This window comes from Chlamydotis macqueenii, chromosome 5, assembly GCF_036417535.1.
Source record: "Chlamydotis macqueenii isolate bChlMac1 chromosome 5, bChlMac1.mat, whole genome shotgun sequence".
Classification (NCBI taxonomy): domain Eukaryota; kingdom Metazoa; phylum Chordata; class Aves; order Otidiformes; family Otididae; genus Chlamydotis; species Chlamydotis macqueenii.
In genome coordinates, this window is record NC_141560.1 from 46,887,669 (window position 1) to 46,911,877 (window position 24,209).

Sequence of the window (24,209 nt, forward strand, 5' to 3'; positions counted from 1 at the left end):
TTATATTAAGCCCTGGCCTGCTGTAGAGAGAGTGGTATTATGAGATCCTCTTCTCACTTGGAAATTTAATGAAATTAATGAGTCTTGCTTTAGTGCTGCTGTGATATTTGTGGTGGTTGCTTTTTTTAAAAAAAATTATTTGAAGGAAACAGAAATGATGTGTTTGCAATAGCCTTTTGCTCGTCCATATAACTGATAGGAACAATATTGCTTCTATTACAGGCAACACAATTGTTACTGCATGTCAAATAATAATGGCCTGCAGTTTTTGGGTAAGAAGTTTCTTTCCCTTCTATCATTAGTGGACATACTGAATTGATAGTAATGTTAGAGATGAACACCGCCACCCTGTTAATTCTATAAATTGTTTTTTCTATGAAAGGATTAAAAAAGCATATCAAAGTACTAGTTGTGAATTAAAGCAGATATTGGACCATGAAAGGCAATATTATTAGTGTTGTTTAAAAGGTTACAATCTTGAGTGTGTATGTATAATCCAGCCATTATCAATAATCTTTCTAACACCTCTTACGGTGTTAGAAACACCTCCACCTCTGGAGGTAACACCTATAACACCTGTCTATATAAATTACATTTTATATACATTTATAAGTGTGTTGTATTTCAGACTGTGTGTCAGGATCTCCTTCTCAGTCAGACAGTGGGAATTAATTGCCTAAATAGTTTTGTACATCTCATTTCAAGTTATGGAAGGAAAGCAGTATTTAGAAAGTGTACATACTGCTAAACCTCAGCATGAAGAGAGATTTACAGCCTCATTAAGTTTAGTTGAACAATTCCTGTTCCTGAGAGTGTGATCAGAAACAGAATTTTAAAAGTTAGGAAGAAATAAATAGTAACTGGATAGTTGATTGCCACTCAGATATTAGTATTTTAGATGAGCTCCTGATATGTCTCAGTTAATTCTGGCTAAAAGTGGAGAAAGCAAAGCAATTCCCTGATTTTGAGAACACTCATGCTTTTACTACTTTAGTGCATCCAAGATGTTGCAGATAAGCTAAAACAAAAATGGGTGCGAATCTCTTGGAAGCAGTGACCTGCCCAAAGGGCACTGCCGGGGTTAAACACGCTGCTGCCACTAGGTGTCACGCTCGGATCATCGCTTGAAGCCTGAGCGATCATCAACGGCGCTGAACGAGGGAACGGAATCTCCTCTAGGTATTTCACTATCTCAAAAGGCTAATTTTGCAGGCTGTAATTGCCGTGTGCCTGCCCATGAACCTTCGCAAGAGGCCAAACTCGTTTACGTGTGCATCGCTGGGTAAGAAGGGATCGGTGCCACGCAACCTAAAGTGACACAGTTGCCGAACCTTTCCTCTTTAATTTCAGGTGATAGAGGTCTATCACAGAGATCCTCAAGTCACACGGACCTGCATAGTAAACCGTGCTTAAATTGCTTCATGTAGATGTACTTGGTAATATGAGGAAAACCCATAAATTTTTTTTTTTTAATCCTTCTCCAATGTTTCTTTCATATAAAGCTCAAATGAGCCAAACAAAAACCCCTCAAAGATAATGCAGCTTTTTGTACAGAAAGACCCTTACAAGAAGAGTTTGGTTTCATAAGCATTGAACACAATGTCAAATAATAAACTTTCTATTTATTGAAATTAGTTTTGTACTATGGAAATCACTATGGGAACTGAGAATAGAAATTCAGTATGAGGATAAGTGTTTTTTTTTATTAAGCCTGCTGCACTGTTTTTTTTTCTGCACCTCGCTCCTGCACTCACAAAATTGTCACATTTCTTAACAGTTCCTTAACAGGAGTATCTTAACCAATATGTATAAATACTTGGTGGGAGGGAACAAAGATGATGAGTCAGACTTGTAGGTGGTGCTCAGTGAAAGGACAAAGGAAATGGGCACAAATTTGAAATGGTGGAGTTTATCTTTTTGCATAAGAAAAAACTTCTAACGGAGAAGTGATTGATTCCCAGAACACTTTACCTAGAGAGGTTGTAGAGTCTCCTTAGAGATACTGGAAACCACCTGGATATGGGTCTGGACAACCTGCTGTAGTTGGCCCTGCCCTGCTTGAGAAGGGGAGTTGAATTTAGATGATCTCCAGAAGTGACTTCAACCTCAACCGTTCTGTGGTTTCAGATGTTTCCATTCTTCACATTGACCCAACGTTGTGAATACTTAAAAAAAAAAAACAACCAAAACAAACCTAAAGAAAAACCCAAGAAACAAAACCCCCAATACATAATGCTAAGCATTATGAACATAGGGTTTAATTGTCAAGTAGCAATGAAGTTATGACAAAAATGTTTTTTTTTTTACAAAAGGAGAAAAAAACCTTTGCATCATATACTATATGTCTAAGAGTTGATAAAGTAGATTCTATCTTTTGATTCTGTTAAACTTACTGTTTTTTCCCAAGCTTCTACATAGCTGAAGTAACTCGGGTACTGTGAATCGTTTCTCACTGTTCTGAAGTTGATTTATGCTAGTCCTCTGCAGACTAGCAGTTTCTGTGCTCGAAGTTGAGGTATTACTTGGGTGTGTATATAAACATCATCATGATGTGTGCAAACTTTTCTCAGACATTTCAGGTGTCATAAGCAACAACATTACTATGGCAGGTTTGAACTGACTAGAGATGAAAGAGTATATAGCCCACTTACAGGATAGCACATCGTGGTATCTGTCCATCGGTGTGATGTTTGTGCCTCAAAAACTCAAGTGTACCCACATTATCAAAGTTGTGCCCTCCATTGTACAAAATATATTTTTTTTAGTGTATGCTATCTATCTGTTATATTAACTGTCTGGTCTCAGTCTCTCACCTGAATTCTCCATTTAAAAATAGGAAGCAGATTTCCTTAGAAGTTTTTCCCAAAAGTGTGAGTGTATGTAGGCCAATGCAGTGTCATAACAGATATGCTGCAAGTTCACGCAATTCCTTCTCTTGGGTTTTTGTTCTGTACGTGTGAATTCTGTTATCTCAGACAGTGTTGTGCTGAGATACAAAAAATTTTAAATACACTTTCAAAGACTTTTTTTTTTTTTTGGCAGTTGATCTGTACCCATTTCTTGTCTTGGTATATACCTATACTAAGTACTTTATTCCAGGAGCTGCCTGTTTATTGCATAATATTTAGCACAGTGAGAACCCTAATCCATGTTCTTTGTGCCTAGTCAATGTGGTGGTGAAAAACATTTTTCTGATAATTAAAGAAGCAGAAAAGTTCCTCTCATTCCTTTGATTTAGTATTTTCATTAATATGTGTGTGAAGTAATAATGAATATACTTGTACATGACATAATCTTGGGAGGAATATTGGATGCTTGGGAAGACAGGATTAGAATGATTTTCTTAACATTTATGAGGAGAAATAACCTAAAAAGAAAAAAAAAAGAAAAATTGTATGAAGATAAGTGGAAAATGCTACATGTAAAGGAAAACACATACATAGGTACAAAATACATAAGAAGTGATGAGACAGTGCAGCATTTAGGAGAAGTAACTTGGGAGTTACAGCAGATAAGATACTGTAGCTAAATGAGAAATATTTTGCTGCTGCAGGACAGTAAAATCTGTTGGTATTTAAGGAAAAATTATGGACTGGTTTGGTTGTGATGGCACTGATGAGGATGGGGCCCCGTGGAGTAGAATATTCCATTGTTGACAGTGCAGTAGAGAGATGCAGGCGACTTGGAGAGGGTCATGCTTGGAACATGCTAAACACATAGCAATACATGTTGATGATATCTTGGAAATAAGGAAAGAAGGGTTAGACCTGGATGGAAAAGAAAATACAAGAGAGGCCAAGGCTTTAAAATATTTTAATTACAATAATGTTAATGCTTTAAAACCAAGATCTGCACGGTACTTTTTTTGACATGGCACACGTATGTACCTGCAGAAACAACCTCGTGTAGTACATTTTAATTCTGGTAGGATGGAAGTGCTAAGATGTAATAATGAAAGAAAAATCCTCATGAAATTGGCTATTACCACCATTTAAGACTACTTTTAATTCCAACAATATCTCAAAATACTAAGACAAAAGAGCCAGCCCTTTGAGTAGTTTGGTGACTGGATGCCTGTCTGGATGTCTGCCAACCTGGGCTTTGGTTTCTGTCAGTCTTGCCTGTTGTCTGAGCATACTCATTAACAAAAATAAATATCCCTTAGATATTATCATTCCGTAACTTGAGATTTACAACGGTGATGTGAATAACGTTTGCTTCATCTAGGCTATTTTTACACCATCTAATTAATAGTTGATAGTGGCGGTTTTCTCTTTGAAATTTCACCTTAGAGCAAAACATTTATTCCCCTCTTGCCCCACCTCTGGCCCCGAGGATGTGTGTAGAGTGTATGGGATTGCAGTTGATAACATCATAAACTGTTATTTGTTTGTTCCTTCTCATATCTTTATTAAAGACGGATATTGAGAATTCACCATACATTCACATAGTTTGTGTTCTTGAGATTTGTATTCATCTTCCTTTGAGTAAGTGACTAATGTTGGGCAAGAATGGTTAATCCGTTTTCTATTTTAATGAAGAATATCTGCACAAGTGGGTGGTAATTAATGGTATTACAATGCGACAAGGATTTTAAAAAATAATTATCTAACATCCGGTTTTGGACAGGTAAGTACTTGTCCTAGTATTTGAAAGTTCTTAGTCAGTAGCTACTACTATAGTAGATTTAATACTGTTCATTATTATGAAACTCAAATGTTTTTAAGGTACCTTAATTGTGGATTTCAGAGCTTAATTCCCCCCCCGCCCCAGTGTTAAGGCTTCTATATAGAATCTTTACACCATAGAAATTAACTTGCTTTAAAAAAAACTCCCACAAATATGTAGAGTGGAAAATTTGGTTTATACCATAGACCCTGTAATAAAAAATACAATATTGGGCTAATGAAGAGTTAAATATTGTACCACTATCCTATGAGTTAATAGGAGGGAAAAAAAGTTGCTTAACAAGTATGTTCTGTCTTAGCTTAATGAATGAAGAGACAGTCTGAGCAATGGTTCACTTAACTAATTTTCTGTTAACTAATTTTTTTAGCCACTGGTCGTTGGGAAGTCCCCATTATCTTATATTCTGGCTGCTTGTGGTTTATTCTAACAAACTGGAAGCAAGTTTTATAGACCAAGGTAAATTATGTATATGAGTCCAGCTTCAACCATTAAAAAAACCAAACAACCTGGGAAATGGAAAAATAATAATAAATAATTTGTATTTTCCTGGGGTTGTTTTACATAATTGTGATTAAAGGTGTTAAGTTGACCACAATGTTCTCTTTAGACAGATACAGTACCAGACTTTCCTTGCTACTGGATTTCAGGGGAGTTGGACTAGATGATTTTTAAAGGTCCCTTCCAGCTGCTCCTGGCTCATTCCTAGCTACACTCCTCTGCCAATAATTTACTCTCATCTTCAGAATACTGGCATGATCCTTTATTTAAAACAATATAATTAGAATAAATAAAAATACAGATTATTTCACAATTCTGATTTGGGTGACTCTCCACCTGTGGGAAGAAATGAGTTAGGCAGAATTTATTGCTAACAGAGTTAGAAAAGTTATTTTTTGGCTAATGCTAGTTTAGTACGTGTAATATGGAATGGGCAGTATCCTGACAAACCTCAAGGTGTTAATTGGCTTTACTAACTACTACAGGTTGTTATACTCAGCTGTGCAATACAACTGCTTTTAGGCCTGTGCTCTAAACTAGATTTCGGTTTGGAAAAAACCTCACCCTGTAGATCTTTTAAGAGAGAAGATTTTCTTTTTCTTACAGGGGTCCATGATTAGTGCAAGTCCTCAAAATTTTGAAAGCACTCACTGTAATTTGTTTGCTACTAAAATCTAGTAGTAGACAAAGAAAATGGAAGGTCTTGTTTCCTTTAAAAGCATCATCTTTTTGCTAGTCACCTTCTCTGTGGTGCAGTTCACTCTGGAGCAAACCATTTAAATACAAGGGGTTTGCATAGAATCATAGAATAGTTTGGTTTGGAAGGGACCTTCAAAGGTCATCTAGTCAACCCCCCTGCAAGGAGGAAGGACATCCCCAATCAGATCAGGTTGTTCAGGGCCTCATCCAACCCGGCCTTGAATGATTCCAGGGATGGGGCATCAGCCACGTTTCTGGGCAACCTGTTCCAGTGTTCCACCACCCTCATTGTAATTTTTTTTCCCTAATATCTAATCTGAATCTGTCCTAATATCTAATTAGAATCTAGCATAGCCTGAATGAACTTTGAGAAGACACTCAAATGTCACATTTCTCCAAGTCTTGTCACAGTGTTCATCCCTTCAGAGACTTATCTTTTGCTAGCTATTTACTTAGAGTGTTGGAGGGTACATTTTAAGTCTTTTTCTTGGGGATTTTTTTGACATTGGTGTGTCCTAGTTTCGCAGAGTATGTCTTTGCTGAAAGAAATTAATGAGTTTTATCATAGGCTATGCATTGCAAACATCTAAGAATGATTGCCTGCAAAGCCAATTATTAGGAGTTTGCTTCTGTCTTTGTGTTTGGTTGATCTGGAATAGGTTGAATTATCATAGTATTATTTGTAGTGTTATATACGATATGCCATTGGTATTGCATATACGTCATGCTGCCTGTATGACAAGCTTTTCTGTATCACACAGTGTGTTGAAAACCAGGTGTCTTGTATTGTCCCTGCTAAATTCATTGTGCTTTGTGTGACCCAGGGACTTGCCCTGTAGGCAAATAAAATAAAATTTGCCAAAAAAAAATCTCTCACTAAAATAAGTCCCTGCTGGACTAGGGCACGAACAACTGAATAGTAGGTGGAAAAGTAGAAAAATAGTGTTTTCTGTAACTTAAAATTTAGGACACCTGGGAGTGGTAAGATATGAAAAATGAATGCAGGCAGAGAGAGCATACATTAATTTTTGATTCTGACATGTAAGAAGTCTGTCTTATTTATGTTTCCCTCTCTCTTAGATTCAAACATTCTTTTATACAATACCTTTTAGTTTTTCATTAGAATTGTACCATAGAAGACATTAGACTGTTTTGAAGAATTCTGGTTACAGACAATTTTGAGGATGATTTTACATGAACTGTATTTATATGAATTTATTGTACGCTTTTGTGTGTTAAGAAAAATTGCTTAACTTTGAGATGTGTATTTATCAAGAAGTGATAATGCATTCTTGCAGAGTGACAGAAAAGGGATTTTTCTTGTCCAGAAAACATTCAGTGATGTTTTGTACCCTTGCTGGGAGTTGGGAGCTCTTTCCATCTGTATCCCACCCTCCCACTCCCCAAGTTTTAGGTCACCTTTCTGTCTGACATCTGTGCAACAAAATTATTTTTTTTTTTTATTTCTCTTAAAAAAATGGTCAGTTACTTGAGTGGAAGTTTCCATATTTCCAAGCCATAGCGTAGTATTTTTCAAATTGTGAATTTCTGCCTGCCCTGTCAAGTTGATTGGTTTCCATTACTTCACTCAATGTTTTTGAGCACACAATGGAGCTGAGGTCTCACTTTTGTTCTAAAATGCAGTTGTTATAAAGGCGATGGGTATGATAATGACCTATTACAAATTAGATCTTGGTTGCATAACTTTAACCTTAAATACGATAAACAACAATATTTTTTTTTTGCTTGTGTATTTGGCTGGTAGGCTATTGGTCCTTGTGCAGTTACAACTACCAAGGTAAACATAATATAAAAGCATTCTAATTTGTGGGGAATTTTGTTAGTAGAAATGACTGGAAAAGTTGCAATTCAACAGAAAATTAAACACAGCATGTTTACCATAAAATGATTGAGACCAGTGAAGTCGATAAGATATGTTTTTGTGTATGACTGTTGACAACACTGAGATAGAGATAAGAGAACAGATTTAGAGGAGGAGGTAGATATTTCTTGGAAGATCAATGAAAAGAGGTTCAATGACACATGCTGGCTTAGGGCTCCTATGTCTAAGTGATGGGGGTGGGAATAATGTTTATAAAGCACAAGTTGAGTGGGTTGCCTGCACAGTACAGAAAAGCATTGTTTTTGTTGGCATTGTCACAACATGTGTAGTTCCATGTGCTGTTTGTGTGGACTATGACTTCTGGACTTCACAAATTTTCTATCTAGGTGTTTTTCTTACATGATTTTGAATTCTCTGTCATGACAGATCATAATCTATTCAGCGTAAGTTAAAGTTGGGACTGGGCGACTTTCTCTATTTTGCAGATTACTATTGCTTTGTGGATAGCTTATATTGGATTTTTCAACAGTTTCTTTCTGAATTTTCTCTCTCAGATTGCAGTTACAACCTAGTATGTTATGCTTATCTCAGCCTTTGAAAATAGCAAGATTGACCCTCAGCCTTAGATCATTCACAAACTGCTAATCTTTTTTTGTTCTTTCATATAAAACACATGTTCCCTTTGCTCCTTCTTACATTAAGCGCAAAACTCAGGATTTGATTTCACAGTTCCTTTTGCCTGGCTTTAGCACTGCTTATTGTGAAACAGTAGCCATGGGTTCCTTGCAGCCACACAGTGCTTGTAGATACAGTGAGCGGTAGTGTTCCATGTCCTTCAGTCGCCCTGACCACATGGAGGCTTTATTGTATGGCAGGATCACTAACTACTCCAGCCCTGTTTTTAGGCAGTCTTTTAACTTGTTTTGCTCTTCGTATGATGGCTCAGTAATGAGACCAACCAAAGAATATGACTTTGGTTCTAATTAACTGGTGGTGTAGAACATGAGCACCACAATCATTCCGAATGACTCTTAACAAATCCTTCTAAAGGTGTGGTTCCTCACAAGGAATGCTACCAGATGCCCAGGTTTCATTTATTAATAGTCTGCTACTCTTTCTGAAAATAATTTCTGAATGTGTATGTATGCAAATCAACTCTACCCTGTGTGCACGGTGATTTCAGTGCATTGAAGATATATTAAGCCTGTTAAAACTCGTCTGTTCAGGAGATCTGCACAAAAAATGTGGTGGAAACACTTGTCCAGGAAATCCAAAACTGAAAGAAAGGGCATCTACTCTCACATTTGGATACAACAGAGGCAGATTTTAAAATTTGTTTAGATGGAGAATTCCTATAAATATCTGAGAGAGATAATTACAAACTTTAAAAAATACTCATGTGAAATGTTAAGTATCAGGAATCCCCTGGCAGCGATAACAGAACGTCCTGCCATTGTGTCTGTGCCATTATTTCATTTTGGGAACCACAGATGTCAGGAGAATGATTGCTTATTTGCTTTTTGCTGCTTTCCTCTCTTTGCCTAACAGCTTGCTCAAATAAATATTCTCTTGGTAGCTCCCTCTGCTGCAGTTTGGAAAAGCAGATCAGCACATTATAGTAGAAGAGAAGAAAGAAATGTTTGATGGTTTGATGGTGGAGTAAAAAAATAATGGAAGGGAAAAGGTCAGGATCAGTCAAAACAGTTCTGTCCTCAGACCTGAATTGAGATATGTAGTGTCAACTCATTTTAAAAAAGATTTTTAAATACTCAATTTAACTGTTTTTCCATTTAATTTAAGTAATTAAAAAAAAAAGTTGAGTTATGAATGAAATACATGAGTTTAAAAAACCCCTCCTAATGAAAAATATTATGGTGTCTCAAACCCACTTTTGTAAAGAAGACAATAATCAGTATTTTAAATGTTTCTTTTTAATCTCAAAATATTAATTTAATCAAATTTTGAATTGAATATTTTAAAATTGAGTTCAGATTAACTTTTTCACAAGGACTTGTTTCTAACAGATGTGCTGCTTATCAGTAAATCTCTAGCATACCAGGTGATAATGGGAACCAAAAAAGGAAGGCGGGGAGGAAATCTGTTTCTCCTGTGAAAAGGGTTGAAAAAAATTTCAAATTTTCGTGTCCAAATATCTTTATAAATCAAACTAAAGACAGAGAAATTGCATCTATTTGTGGAAATTAGTTGTAACAGTATTGAACATGAGATACCTCACAGTGGTTTGAATTGCAGGAATATGTAGCACACTGGCTTCTGACATTTCAGGTTGTTATGCCATCATCTAGGCTGTGTCTGTTATGGGTTAACAAACTTTGTTGTGCTGCCAACCTAGTACCTATAAACCTAGTACCTATAATTCTAATGAAACAAATAGGAAATATCTTCTACAAAAAAAAAAAAAAGGAAAGTGAGGCATATTTATTTACAGTTGGTATTTACAATTGCTGCAGCTTGTGCTGAACAGGCTTACTGAGTGATTTCATTTACACACCCCCCCACACTCCCAATGAAAGGAATTAACTTTTCTGTACTGCACCATTTATGTATTAATGACAAGTTTTACTCAAGTTTTACAAGTTCAACTTCTGCAATTAGCTGACTGCCAAAAGTTGTCCTCCTCCTTCTTATTTTCTCTCCACTGTTTCTCTTTTGTCTTTCATCATTGCTCAAGACTAACTATTCCCATTGGCTCTGAGTATACATCTCGATGTCAGAGAATTGTCTCCTAAAAAGCCAGTATTTTTTCCCTTCCTCTTTCCTGCCTCTAGGTACTGATATCAACATTAAATAAATAGCATATACTTTTCTGATGGTGACTTCAGAATTCACTGAGTTGTAGTTACTGTTAGTGCTCCTCCTTATCGCTATGTGAGCGATACAGTTTAAGTGTAGACAGATCTATGTTTGTTGTTCTTGAAAGACTGCAATGAAAGCGGATAAACAATATTTTTCCAAGATGCTCTTGTAGTATCCAAGCAGTGTAAAAGCACAGACACTGAAGCACAATGATTATTTTAATACTTTCGTTTGTTTCTTCTTTCTGCAATAGTTCTGAGGTGGTGCTTATTTCACTTGCTGAGGTAATTAATTTTGTGATTAAATCAGTAGCAGTGTAACATCACTTGGCTTTGTATGTTTCTTCACAACTTATGATTTATTTACTTTAAAGCTTTCCTGTGACATTTATCACTGGACTATGTCAGATATTATTAAGAATAGAAGAGAGTCAAAGATTCATAACTTCTTAGTATCATAACTCTTGTTGTGTGCAGCTGGAGCTGTGTATCCCCATGCCAAAGTTCTGAAAATTGTTGATTATAGAATTTACAAAAGTTTATGCACTTAGTCCACAGCACAACTAGTTGTCTCTCTGGTCAGCAACCAGCTGGAGTGCATGGAGCTCCGCCTGGGGGATGGAGGAGGAGCTGACAGAGAGCTTATGGGTCAAGACTAGAGGACAGGGACAGACAGGGGATCTTACGGTCTGTTACAGGTTGCCTGGCTAGGAGGACAGAGCGGACAAGGTGCTCTATAGGCAGATAGGGGCAGCCTCACGGTCACAAGCCCTGGTCCTCATGGGGGACTTCTGTTGGAGAGACAACATGGCAGGGCACAGGCAGTCCAAGAGGTTCCTGGAATGCGTGGATGATAACTTCCTCCTGCAGGCGATAGAGGAGCTGACAAGGAGGGGTGCTATGCTTGACTTTGTGCTCACCAACAGGGAGGGACTGGTGGGGGATGTGAAACTGAAGGGCAGCCTTGGTTGCAGCGACCATGACATGGTGGAGTTCAAGATCCACGGGGCAGCAAGGAAACTACAGAGCAAGCTCTCTGCCCTGCACTTCAGGAGGGCAGACTTCAGCCTCTTCAGGGACGTGATGGGCAAAGTGCCATGGGAGGCAGCCCTGGAGGGAAGAGGGGCCCAGGAAAGTTGGTCCACATTCAAGGAGCACCTCCTCCAAGCTCAGCAGAGGTGCATCCCGATGAAGAAGAAGTCAGGCAAAAAGGCCAGGAGGCCTGCGTGGATGAGCAAGGTGCTCCTAGACTAACTGAAAGTAAAGAAGGAAGCCTATAGATGGTGGAAGTGGGGACAGGTAGCCTGGGAGGACTACAAAGAGGCTGTGCGAGTGGCCAGGGATCAGATGAGGAAGGCTAAAGTCCTGACGGAATTGAATCTGGCCAGGGATATAAAAAGCAACAAGAAACGCTTCTATAGGTATGTAGGGAACAAAAGAAGGTCCAGGGAGAATGCAGGCTCCCTCCGGAAGGAAACCAGTGTCCTGGTTACCCGGGACATGGAGAATGCTGAGGTACTCAGTGACTTTTTTGCCTCAGTCTTCACTTATAAGGGCTCTTGTCTCACCACCCAAGCTGTGGAAGACACAAGCAGGGACTGGGAGGATGAAGAACTGCCCACTGTACTGGAATAGCAGGTTCTGGAACATGTGAGGAGCCTGAGGTGCACAAATCCATGGGACTGGAAGAGAGGGAACATAACCCCAAGTTTTAAAAAGGGGAACAAGGAAGACCCGGGTAACTACAGGTCAGCCTCACCTCTGTGCCTGGCAAGGTCATAGAGCAGATTCTCCTGGAAACCATGCTAAGACACATGGAGAGCAAGGAGGTGGTTGGTGACAGCCAACATGGCTTCCTCAAGGGCAGATCGTGCCTGAGCATTTGGTGGCCTTCTATGATGGGGTAACAGCATCGGTGGACAAGGGACGAGCAACTGACATCATCTACCTGGACTTGTGCAAGGCATTTGACACTGTCCCGCACGACATCCTTCTCTCTAAACTGGAGAGGCATGGGTTTGATGGACGGACCACTCGGTGGATAAGGAGTTGGCTGGATGGCCACACTCAGAGAGTGGTGGTCAACGGCTCGATGTCCAAGTGGAGACCGGTCACGAGTGGCGTCCCTCAGGGGTCCGTGTTGGGCCCGGCCCTGTTCAACATCTTTGTCGGCGACATGGACAGTGGGATAGCGTGTGCCCTCAGCAAGTTTGCTGGAAGGGAGGGATGCCATCCAGAGGGATCTTGATAGGCTGCAGAGGTGGGCCTGTGCCAACCTCATGAAGTTCAACCAGGCCAAGTGCAAGGTCCTGCACTTGGCACGTGGCAATCCCGGGCACAAAGACAGGCTGGGCGGAGAATGGATTGAGAGCAGCCCTGAGGAGAAGGACTTGGGAGTGCTGGTGGATGAGAAGCTTAACATGAGCAGGCAATGCGCCCTTGCGGCCCAGAAGGCCAACCGCATCCTGGGCTGCATCAAGAGAAGCGTGGCCAGCAGGTGGAGGGAGGTGATTCTCCCCCTCTACTCTGCCCTGGTGAGACCCCACCTGGAGTACTGTGTCCAGTTCTGGAGCCCCCAACACAAGAAGGACATGGACTAGTTGGAGAGCGTCAAGAGGAGGTCCACGAAGATGATCAGAGGGCTGGAGCACCTCTCCTATGAGGACAGGCTGAGAGAGTTGGGGCTGTTCAGCCTGCAGAAGAGGAGGCTCCAGGGAGACCTTATAGTGGTCTTCCAGTACCTCAAGGGGGCCTACAAGAAAGGTGGGGAGAGGCTGTTCAGTAGGGCCTGTTGCAATAGGATGAGGGGCAATGGTTTTAAAATAGAGGGAGTAGATTTAGGTGAGATATAAGGCAAAAAAATTTTTACCATGAGGGTTGTAGAGCACTGGAACAGGTTGCCCAGAGAGGTGGTGGATGCCTCATCTGTGAAAACGTTCAAGGGCAGGTTGGATGAGGCTCTGAGCAACCTGATCTAGTTGGGGATGTCCCTGCTCTTTGCAAGGGAGTTGGACTAGATGACTTATGAAGGTCCCTTCCAACCCTAACCATTCTATGACTCTATGATTCTATGTGCTAATGCTTACATAACAGATACCTGGCTTCATCTCCGCGTAGCATTCATGTCTTCACAGTATCTGTTTCTAGGTTTGGAAATAGGTCTTGTAGTATGAAGGACTGGGAGTAGAGACTTGGATGATGGCTGGGAAAGAAAATTAATTAGAAACACTCCTTAGTTGTGTTGAGCTTCATGTCTGAGTCATAAGTCCACACATTGAACGGAGAGGCCAAGACTTCATTTTGGAGAGAAGTCAAATTTGAAACAGGTAGACAACAATTGTTTCTTACGGATAAAGTGTCCACAGAAATCCCACTGAACACTAGAGAGATGAGTGACAATTTTCTGAAGGAAAGAATAGAAGAATATAAAAGGAGAAGAGTAACTTAGAATCACAAGAGCTAAAAGAATAGAAGGATGCAAAATTATGGACAAAAAAAAGTTTTAAGTGGCTGGCAGACTCAGCAGGACAAGGGTTGAAACCTCATTCTAAGCTTTGAGCAGGAAAAGGTTGTTCATAAGTATAGCTAGAAAATGCCCTTTATCTATGCCACATGGAGATGTTTTGTGCTGATCTGGGAAGGAACTAATGCCCCAGGTCAGTGGTAAATGGAGTCCTTGGGCTCACTGCTGAAATTGCCAGTGGGGAATGTATTTGAATGTTATGAACTGGTCTAAAGCCCCTCATTCATCTCTTAGAAGTCATCAGATAGTCTTTAGTAATTGCAGTGTCTTTAATAACTAAGATAAATCTTGAATAAATCCTGCTAGAAGGCAGGCATGACTTTAAATCTATTTCAAAAATATATATTAGAGAGAAAAAAATGTAAACTATCTTGCAGCCTGAAGCAGGATACCTTTATCACTTTTCTTCTGACTTGTCTAAATATCTGCTGTGGATCTTTGGTGCTGAAAAAAAACCTGCCAATTTGATTAAAAGATTTATGAGTTTTCCTTTCAGATGCTTTTAAGAAAATTAAGTACTTATTGGATAGGGTAACTTTTTAAAATTGAGGCTTTCAGAACATATCTACCATTGAAAAAAGAACAACAGAAATGACTGATAGCTTTTGTAGAGCATTTAAAGATGTTTGGTTCGATTCCTGCACAGATAACTCAAACTTTCTCAGTATGCATTGAGGAAGAACATTTGAAGAAAAGAGTTTGAATATTTCTCCACAATTTGACTGCGAAGGGTAGAGCTTTGAGGAAAACGTGAAGGCACACTGGCAGAGCTCAAGGGGAAGAGTTTGACCCTATCATGGCCTCAGCCATGTTTTCTCATTAAAAAATAATTCTCCAGTCCTAGCATTTCTTCATCAACAGAGAATGTATTTAAAAAAAGAAGTATAAACTTTCCTATACATACAGAAAGCAGGATAAATATAGTATAAAGCATAGTAGAAATACATTATCCTATAAAAACTGTACATGTGAAACTGTTTTGATTTTCTAATGCTTACAGTCCTTAAAGTTACGAAAACATCTCCAAGAATAGCTGCACTGAGTTATTCTTCTATTGAAATGTAGGGGGTATGTCCACTGTATCTAGTAGCCTGTTTTTTTGAAGAATTTATTTTGCTTTTGAAGCTCTGTCTGGTTGTTTTCAAAACTGTTTTGTTCCTCACACAGGAAGGCCTCAGGCCAATTTTTCAACCTGATGAGGAATTCCTATTGCCTTTTTGGGATGAAGGGGAAAGTGGACTGTTGAAAAAATTGCATTAGGCCTGCAGAAAGCTACAGATATTGATACGCAAGATGATCTAAACTCTGCCTGGCAACTTAATTACTCTTAATTCATTCTGTTTTTTGTCCAGCAAGTTTGATACTTCAGCCTGGCAAATATTTCAGTTGTTTGCTAAAACTATCACCTATATCTACTGAGAAGAATCTACTTTCTGTTTGGAAATATTACTGTAGAGGTGCGTAGCTGTATAAGATCTCAATATACAACAAATCGTATTCCTTCTAATGCAAAACTGGGTGAAACTTATCCATGGGAATAAGGAGGCTCAGAAACTCTAGAGGAAATCCCAATAGACACTTTCCAAAAGTAGGTTTAATTAGGATGAGGGAACTTATATCTGTAAAAAGAAAAAGGGATGGAAAAAGCAGTATTTTGCAATCTTTCTTGTAGCGAGGAGACCCAAAACTGAACACAAAATTCAAGATGTGGCCTCACCAGTACCAAGTACAGGGTGACAATCACTTCCCTACTGCTGCTGGCCACCCTATTTCTAAAACAAGCCACGATACTATTGGCCCTCTTGACCACTTGGGCACGCTGCTGGCTCATATTCAGCCGACTATCAACGAACACCGCCAGGTCCTTTTCTGCCTCACTACTTTCCAGCCACTCTTCCCCAAGCCTGTAGTGTTGCATGGGGTGGTTGTGACCCAAGTGCCTAAGTGGTACTTAGTCTTGTTGAACCTTATGAAATTGGCCTTGACCCATCGATCCAGCCTGTCCAGATTCCTCTGCAGAGTCTTCCTACTCTCAAGCAGATCAACACTCCCGCCTAACTTGTTGTTTGTGAACTTACTGAGTGTGCACTCGATCCACTCCTCCAGATCTTTAATAAAGATATTAAATAGAACTGAGCCTTGAGGAACACCACTTGTGACTGGCCACCAACTGGATTTAACTCCATTTACCACCACTCTTTAGGCCTGGCCATCCAGCCAGTTTCTTACCCAGCAAAGAGTACACCTGTCCAAGCCATAAGCAGCCAGTTTCTCCAGGAGAATGCTGTGGGAAATGGTGTCAGAGGCTTTACTAAAGTCTAGGTAGATAACATCTACAGCCTTTCTGTAATCCGCTAAGTAGGCCACCTTGTCATAGAAGGAGATGAGGTTAGTTAAGCAGGACCTGCCTTTCATAAACCCATGCTGGCTGAGCATGGTCACCTGTTTTGTCCTGTGTGTGCTGCATGATGGCTCTCAAGAAGACTGGCTCCATAACCTTTCCCAGCACCAATGTCAGAATAACAGGTCTGTAGTTCTCTAGATCCTCATTCTGGTAGATGGGCGTCATGTTTGCTAACCTCCAGTCAACTGGGACCTCTCCCCGGTTAGCCAGGACTGCTGGTAAGTGATGGAAAGTGGCTTGGTGAGCATTCTGACAGCTCCCTCAGTACCACTGGGTACAGTACCTGCCGTGTCCCATAGACTTGTGTGTGTCTCAGTGGTGTAGCAGGTCTCTAACCACTTCCCAGTGGATTGTGGGGGCTTCATTGTGGTCCCCATTCCTGTCTTCAGCTCAGGGGGCTAGGTACCCAGAGAACAACTGGTCTTACTGTTATGGACTGGGGCAAAGAAGGCATTAAGTGCCTCAGCCTTTTCCTCATCTTTTTTTTCACTATATTTCACCTCGCATCCAGTAAAGGATGGAGGTTCTCCTTTGCCCTCCTCTTGTTGCTGATGTATTTGTAGAAAGATTTTAGTTGTATTTTACGGCAGTAGCCAGATTAGGTTCTAGTTGGGCTTTGGCCCTTCTAATTTTCTCCCTGCATAACCTCATGACATCCTTGTAGTTCTCCTGAGTTGCAGGCCCCTTCTTCCAAAGGTCATGAATTCTCCATTTTTTTTTTTCCTGAATTACAGCCAAAGCTCTCTGTTCAGCCAGACTCGTCTTTTTCCCTGCCAGCTCAACTTTTGGCACATGGGGACAGTCTGCTCCTGTGCCTTTAAGGTTTCCTTCTTGAAGAATGTCCAGCCTTGCTCTACTCCTTTGCCATTCAGGACTGCCTCGCAAGGGACTCCTGCTCTCTGGAAGTCTAAGGTGGCAGTTCTGCTGCCCCCCCCACTCCTTACTTCTCCAAGAATCAGAAACCTCCCTCATTTTGTAGTTACTATGCTCTAGATGACCTCCAACCATCACATCACCCACAAGTCTTCTGTTCGCAAACCACAGGTCCAATGAGGCGCCTTCTCTAGTTGGTTCCCTTACCATCTGTTTCAGGAAGTTATCCTCCACCCACTCCTAGACTGTTTCCTCTCTGCTCTATTGTATTTCAAGCAGTTATCTGGTAAGTTGAAGTCCCCCACAAACAAGAACTAACGATTGTGAGACTCCTTTCAGCTGCTTATAGAATATTTCATCTGCTTCTCTCTCCTGGTTGGGTGGTCCATAACAGACTCCCACTATGGTATCTGCCTTGTTGGGCTTCCCCTTGATTCTTACCCATAAACACTCAACCATGTTGTCACCATCATTAAGCTCTAGACAGTTAAATGCAGATAAAAATGCAGGTGACAGAAATACAGTGTGCTGTGCCTTTACGTAGCTTTATACATTTAGAATCTAGTATTGTTCATGTTTAAACAAAATAATAAAGGAGATGAGGCAACAAAAAGACAAGTAAACATTGGCTTTCTGTGCAAGGAAGTCTTACTGTTCTTTTAGATTTGGAAGGGCATTTGGAAATGGCATGCATTAGCTGCAAGGCTCATTTTAAAAAGAAATTGAAAAAAAAAAAAACACCACTTCATTCTGGCCTGAAACAGATGGATATTATTTGAGTGAACTAGTTTGCTTAGAAAGCTTGGACAGCAAAAGAATCATTAGGAAGCGGTGATTCTGAGAAGGCTTAATTAGAATTAGAACAAATGCAGGGAGAATAACCTATGATTGTACGTACATAAGTAATATGGAAAGTGAATGCTTATCCCACGGTTCATCCTCATTGTCCATTATAATATATCCAGGATGTTTAATGATTTTTAAAAACTTTAATTAAATGAAAATAGTTACATAACAGTATAATACACTTATTTGTTTGATTTATAAATAGATCTAGTTGCTGGTTTGAGAGAGTGAAATAAGAAAGCAGAAATAGGTGAGGATGCGGGAAAGCTCATAATCTTCAGGTCATCCTTAGGAGTAAAGGACATTTAGAGTATCACAGTAAAAAGAAATACTGTATGTGAAGGAATGAGCAGTTTCTCCACAACACTTTTGTCAGAATTTAAATGTGTGCTTGAACACGTCTCCTTCTCTGAAGGAGGAAATTTCTGTTTCTGTACATTTGGGTGTTTAAACTCTGACAACTACATTTCAATTTTATAAATATATTTAAGTAACAAAGTACTGAAAAAAAATGTACTTATGCTTTTGTCCTGTTTCTCAAAGAAAAGCAGCGAGATAACAGAAGCATGTTGTGAACTGTGTAGCAACTTCATGGTTTTGCTGCTTTACGTTTTATAACTGAATCCAGAACACTCTTGAGTGTTCATCCCTAACTACCCAAAGAGAAGGCTGGGTAGCCCAATTAAAGGGAATAACACACTCTTTTGATCATTAGAGACTCATAGGCATTTGAACAGCAGTCTGACCATCATTATTTCTTCCAGCCATTCTTGTTATCAGGTTGGAAATGGATCATTGCTTTGTTTTGCATCACTTCACAATTTATTGTGATAAATGTTTTTTAATGGTCAAAGATGACAGGCTAGAATAATAAAGTGGAAATATAATGAATTGGGGCAGTGAACTTCCTAGGCTGGGCTAGGCTAGGCCTCCTAAGGTAAAGGGAAAACAAACGCTATCAAGCAAGATGTCCCTTCATTCTCTCAGTGAAATAAAGCTGCCTGCATGCTCTTTCCATTTTACCTTGATTGCCAGTTGATTTCCAGATTTTATTTCTATATAATCTCTGGTTTTATGGACTAAGGTAATTCTGAATTAAACCACCCAATCTAGGCATGTCTGAATTTCAGCCTCTGGGCAGCATGGTTGAATTGTGTGCCTGGGCCATTTCCAAATGTGTTATGAGAGAGAGATTGTTTACTCTATGGCACGTTCCAGCCTTACTGTACTAAAATGCCAACTGTGGAACAAGTTTCTGTGGTGTTTCTTAGGTGGTTATCTTCCTCAAAATAGCTAAGCTTAGCTCAGTATCCAAGGTCCTGATATTCAGATACTAAAAGCACAGCTTCACACAGGTGAGTTTGAAATAGATCTTGAAAAAGATTCCCTGGCCCATCCAGCCCAACTCTAAAAACTGTATATATGTATGTATATATATGTATAAATTCCCACCCTTTTACCCCTGCCCCAGTCTTGGAAATCCCACTGAATTCCTTGACGGATTATAGTTCCAAATACTTTTACTTAACATCTTCCTCTTTTTCCAACATGATAATTAGATTTCTCTGGCTCTACTGAATTCTTGACTGGAGCTAAATTTTGAAACAGAACAAAATGAATCATCTTAATTGGTGCTGTGTCGATCAGTTCAAGATCAAATCCTTGGTTTATTACTCCTATATTTAAATTTCCCGTAGGTAAATCAGAATATTAGTGCTAGAATTACTCTTAAGATGTTCCTGTTTTTTTTTTTTTTCCAGACTCTTTAATCTAAATAATGCTTGATTCTAGAAAAATAGAACTGAATGCCACTTAAATTTTCTGCCAAGATTAGACTGTTTCTAAATCTCCCTTTGTCAGTAGCTCCTTTTCAAATTGTATTTGTTACTGAATAAGTACCACTACTATGTCTCATACAAAAGTGGATTGATAATAGTTCATACTTCTTAGCCTTTTCCTGTTAGGATCATCACCTACTAATAGTGGCAGGTTCCAGGAGAATGATAAAATCCTACGACTCTCTAACAATTGCAGTTATGTTGCAGAGTTCCTATTAAGCATATAGACAAAGTCTGTGCTATTTGAATACTCGCAAGCAGTGTCCTCTTTCAGAAAACTTTTTCAAATAGTTATCCTTTTATTTTTTAACTTCAAAAAAGTTACTTCTATTAACTCCTGGAGCAAGAGTAGAAGAACAGAACAGATCAAATAAAATATAGTTTGTTTTCTTGTTTTTAAACTTCTCTTAATAGTCTATACAGCAAAAAGACAATGTCCCAGAAGCAGGTAATAAAATGAGTAAATAAGTGGGCAGGTAGAATTCTGAAAAATATATAGTAGTGACCTCATTATGATTGGATGAGCAGATCATTGGCTTACCAGAATGTTACTTGACTTGGTGCTGTCATTTTTGCCTTTCTAGAAAGCCAAAACATGTTGACCCCTCACTGCTCCTGTGAAATCAGTGGGAGCTGCAGATATTTAGCATCTAGAAAAGACCCTGTTGTTCTCAGAATTCTAAATAATTTTTCTTATATTATGCATTTGTTAATAAAAATTTGGTAGTTACTATAGCCAAATTATCTTAAACTTTCAGAGATAGATGACCTACGAAGTTCAAATCACAAAATTGTTCATTGTTAGTTGATGATTTTCCCTTTGAAATTATACATGAATGAACAGATGGCAAGCAATCCAAACCCCTGACTGTCAGTGAAGTACTGTCATTTCAGATCAAAATTGCTGTTCATTAGCACAGAAGAAATAATCTTTTCTCCCTGTGATGGGATATCTTAGTACTAGGCTTGATCAGAAAGATTCATTGAACAGGATAAGTTGCAAAAGGAGTTTATGTGGATACTAACTGTTGATATTGAAGTATATTTCCTAGTGGGTATAATAGGACACTTGAATTCTGTTCCTGAATTTGCCACTAAATTACTTCGGACAAGTGACTTGATCATTCATTCTTGATTCCTCCATCTGTGAAATGTGAAATTCTTCTCCAGGGTAGCATAAAATCTAATGAATACTTTTAAAGCATAATTAGTTTCTGAGGCACAAAACACTTGCACATTGCTGTGTGTTGTGTGCTATGTACTAATGTGGGAAAACCAGACAGAGCAGGAGCCTTTTAGCCAAAAGTTAGCATGCTTTCTTTTTCAGCAGTGGGCAAAGATAGCACAATGATATCTGACAACAGCAAATCTTTCAGAACACATTTTGCTTTATGTATACATAAAGCAAAGGAAAGGAGTGAGGTAAAAAGAGCAGCAACTCTGCATAGACAGAGGCAAGAGAGAGATTGCTTTTTTTCAGACCTACTTACAGGTTCAGATTCTGGTCATTCGAGCAATCCCAACTTTGTGAAAGACAAAATGACTAAGCAAATAGTAGGCAGCAGAAAACAGGACCTCTGTTAAGTGGACTGTTTCTCAGTACAGCTCAGTTCCCATAGATGTTGACATAATCACAGGACACTTATGAATCATGTAAAATAACTGCATTATGAGATGGAGGAAATAACAGAGGATGGATTGGAGAGGAGGAGGTGTATTTTTCAGATGAAATTTAGAAGAGGTTTTATATTGAGGAGGTTACTGTTACTGGAAGTTGAATGTGAAAAAAAGGCAAAGCAAGGATTATTGCTACTTTCTTCACGCTGCCTGACTTTTTTTTTCTTCACTGTGATGAGCGAGGGCTTCATCAAAACTCTAGTAGCTGTAAGGTGGTATATTTTTTTATACAAACTTACATAAAGAACTGGAACAGAGGTTAAATTGAGGGGATGTTTTGACAAAGATTTTCTGTCCTTATGTGCTTTAGCTTTGATTATTTCATATTCTCAGGAAGAGAACTATGAACTAATTTTTCATTGGTGCCAAGAAGCATAGGAAAAAGATCTTTAGTTTTTTAGGTATTTCAGCTGAACTTATCTGCAGCCACTGCAGTATTCAGTTCCAAGGTTGCTGTTCTTTAGTGAGTTAAGTATTACTTCAGAGGTGAAGTTTTAGAGTTTTTACAATTAGCATATTTTGGTGAAATAGAGGACAAAGTGAAAGACAGATCTTCTGTAGGACACATCCTTGGTGAATATAACTGGGTCCAGAGTTTCTGAATTTAGCAGAAAACTGATGGATTTACAAATTAGTAGGACAGTGTTAGATTTTGAGTTTTAAAAGCCTTCTGGGCTAGCAAGTATAAATTGTCAGGAATTTTCAATCCTTGTACTCAGAAGATCCAGGAAAAAAAAAATCGATATTTTATGGCATGCTATTTTTTGATTTGCTGTGATTTTTGGATTTACAGCTTCCTGTCGGTATCTGTTGCAGGGTCTCACATGTTATCGAGGAATTTGTGTTAGGCAGGTCATTCAGATCTTTTGGAATGGATACTACCTTGTATCTTAGTGGAACTGCTGGAGTTACCCTTTTAAGGCCTGCTTCTCCAAAGCTTTCCAACTGTTCCCTTTTAATGGCAGGGATGGACTTTGACAATGTATTTGTTCCTATTAATGATATATTATATTTGTTGATGCTTAGATAATTCTCTCATGTATCCCAGTGTCTCACATGAGTTAAATTATTTGGTGACTTTTAAATACATATATTTTTTAATCTCTCTGTATGATTGCGATTTGAGAGTTAGTAGGCATATTAGTGTACTTTTTCTCCCTAGTGTACTGGAAAGTTGTTAGAATGACCTTAAAAGTTGCATTGATTTGAAACAAATAATTAAAGTTAATTTCCTAACAAATTGATTTAAGCTGAACAGCCCCATAACTGCTACAAATTCACTAAACAAAGTGAAGACACAGTGAGTTCAGCTATCAAGCTTTTGTCATTCATCAACAAGCTAATCTGAGTCATCATTTTTTACTCAGTAATAATTGCTGTCATTCATCTTTTGTTCTGCCTTTATTGTTTTTCTGTTTCACTTTTTGTAAACCAGTCTCATCAAGAGAAACAGCTGAGTTTTTGCGTGTTGAAAATGTGCCTTGGAGCAACCCGTGAGCAATGCTGTAGCATAGCATATAGTGCTGTCCTTGCTTGGTAGCATGGTCCCTGTAGGAATCTATTGGAGATACTCACTCTTCGCTTGCAACAGGTAATTAACATGGTACCTGTGGAGCATGGAGGATTAGTTTGTTCATTCTGAAACAAAGCTTCAACAAAGATTTTCTCACAATATTTTTCTCCTTCTTTGATGTGCAAGAGTAAAAGAACCATAGGACTACCGTATTTCTCCCACATAAATAGTGACTTTTGCCCTAAAGAAAGGTGGATGTGTATTCACATTACATTTTTTTTTATCCTGATAAGAAAACTGGTTTTACTACTATTGCTTGTTCCATGCTCATAATTTAAAAAAATACCACTACAAAATATTAATGAGTTCTATGGTTTAATGTGACTTGTTTAATCTTTCTGCAGTAAGAAAGCAAATTATACTATCTGATGAATCTACAGTGTGTGTGAATATTACTATCCTCATAAAGGAGTAGCAGTTGTACCCATTCACGTGTTTCCCCACCCTGTTCCTCTGCTGACTTATTTGCCAATATTGCCACTGTTGGCACAACTGTAGTCAAGGTGGCAGGACTGTTCTGGGCAGTATCTGCCCTATTTAAAGTATCTTCTAATCAAGCTGAAATAGACTTATTGCCAGTGCAACTGTGATTTGTTTGGGAGGAGGAGGGAAGGAGGAAGGATGCTTGTGCAACCGCCCTTTATTATTCTTCTATCTGGAAGAAACAGTCTGTCTTTCATCCATACTTTCAAACTGTATTTTCTTATAAGAGTCTTTCCATATCTTCAATAATTTTTTTTTTGTATCTGTCTCTTGACTTCTATTGATTTTGTATTAATTTTTATTTGACTTATTAAGTTACAGGACGTTATGATAATGTAAGGAATCTTTAGTAACATATTTTAACATAACCACTTTTTTTTTTTTTTGGCTGTTTATTCTTGCACCCTTTGTCATACATGGGTCAAACAAGATGTTTACTTTCTCATA

At 38.9% G+C, this 24,209-nt stretch overlaps 1 protein-coding gene across 1 annotated transcript in view; it reads left to right on the forward strand.

The window, feature by feature from the left end:
* Nucleotides 1–232: 232 nt before the first annotated feature.
* Nucleotides 233–24,209, forward strand: part of LRRC4C (leucine rich repeat containing 4C) — a 459,752-nt gene continuing 435,775 nt past the window's right edge. Inside the window, exon 1 of the mRNA XM_086749986.1 lies at nucleotides 233–272. The gene's annotated coding sequence lies outside the window, so the exon portion shown is untranslated. The remainder of the gene's footprint in view (nucleotides 273–24,209) is intronic.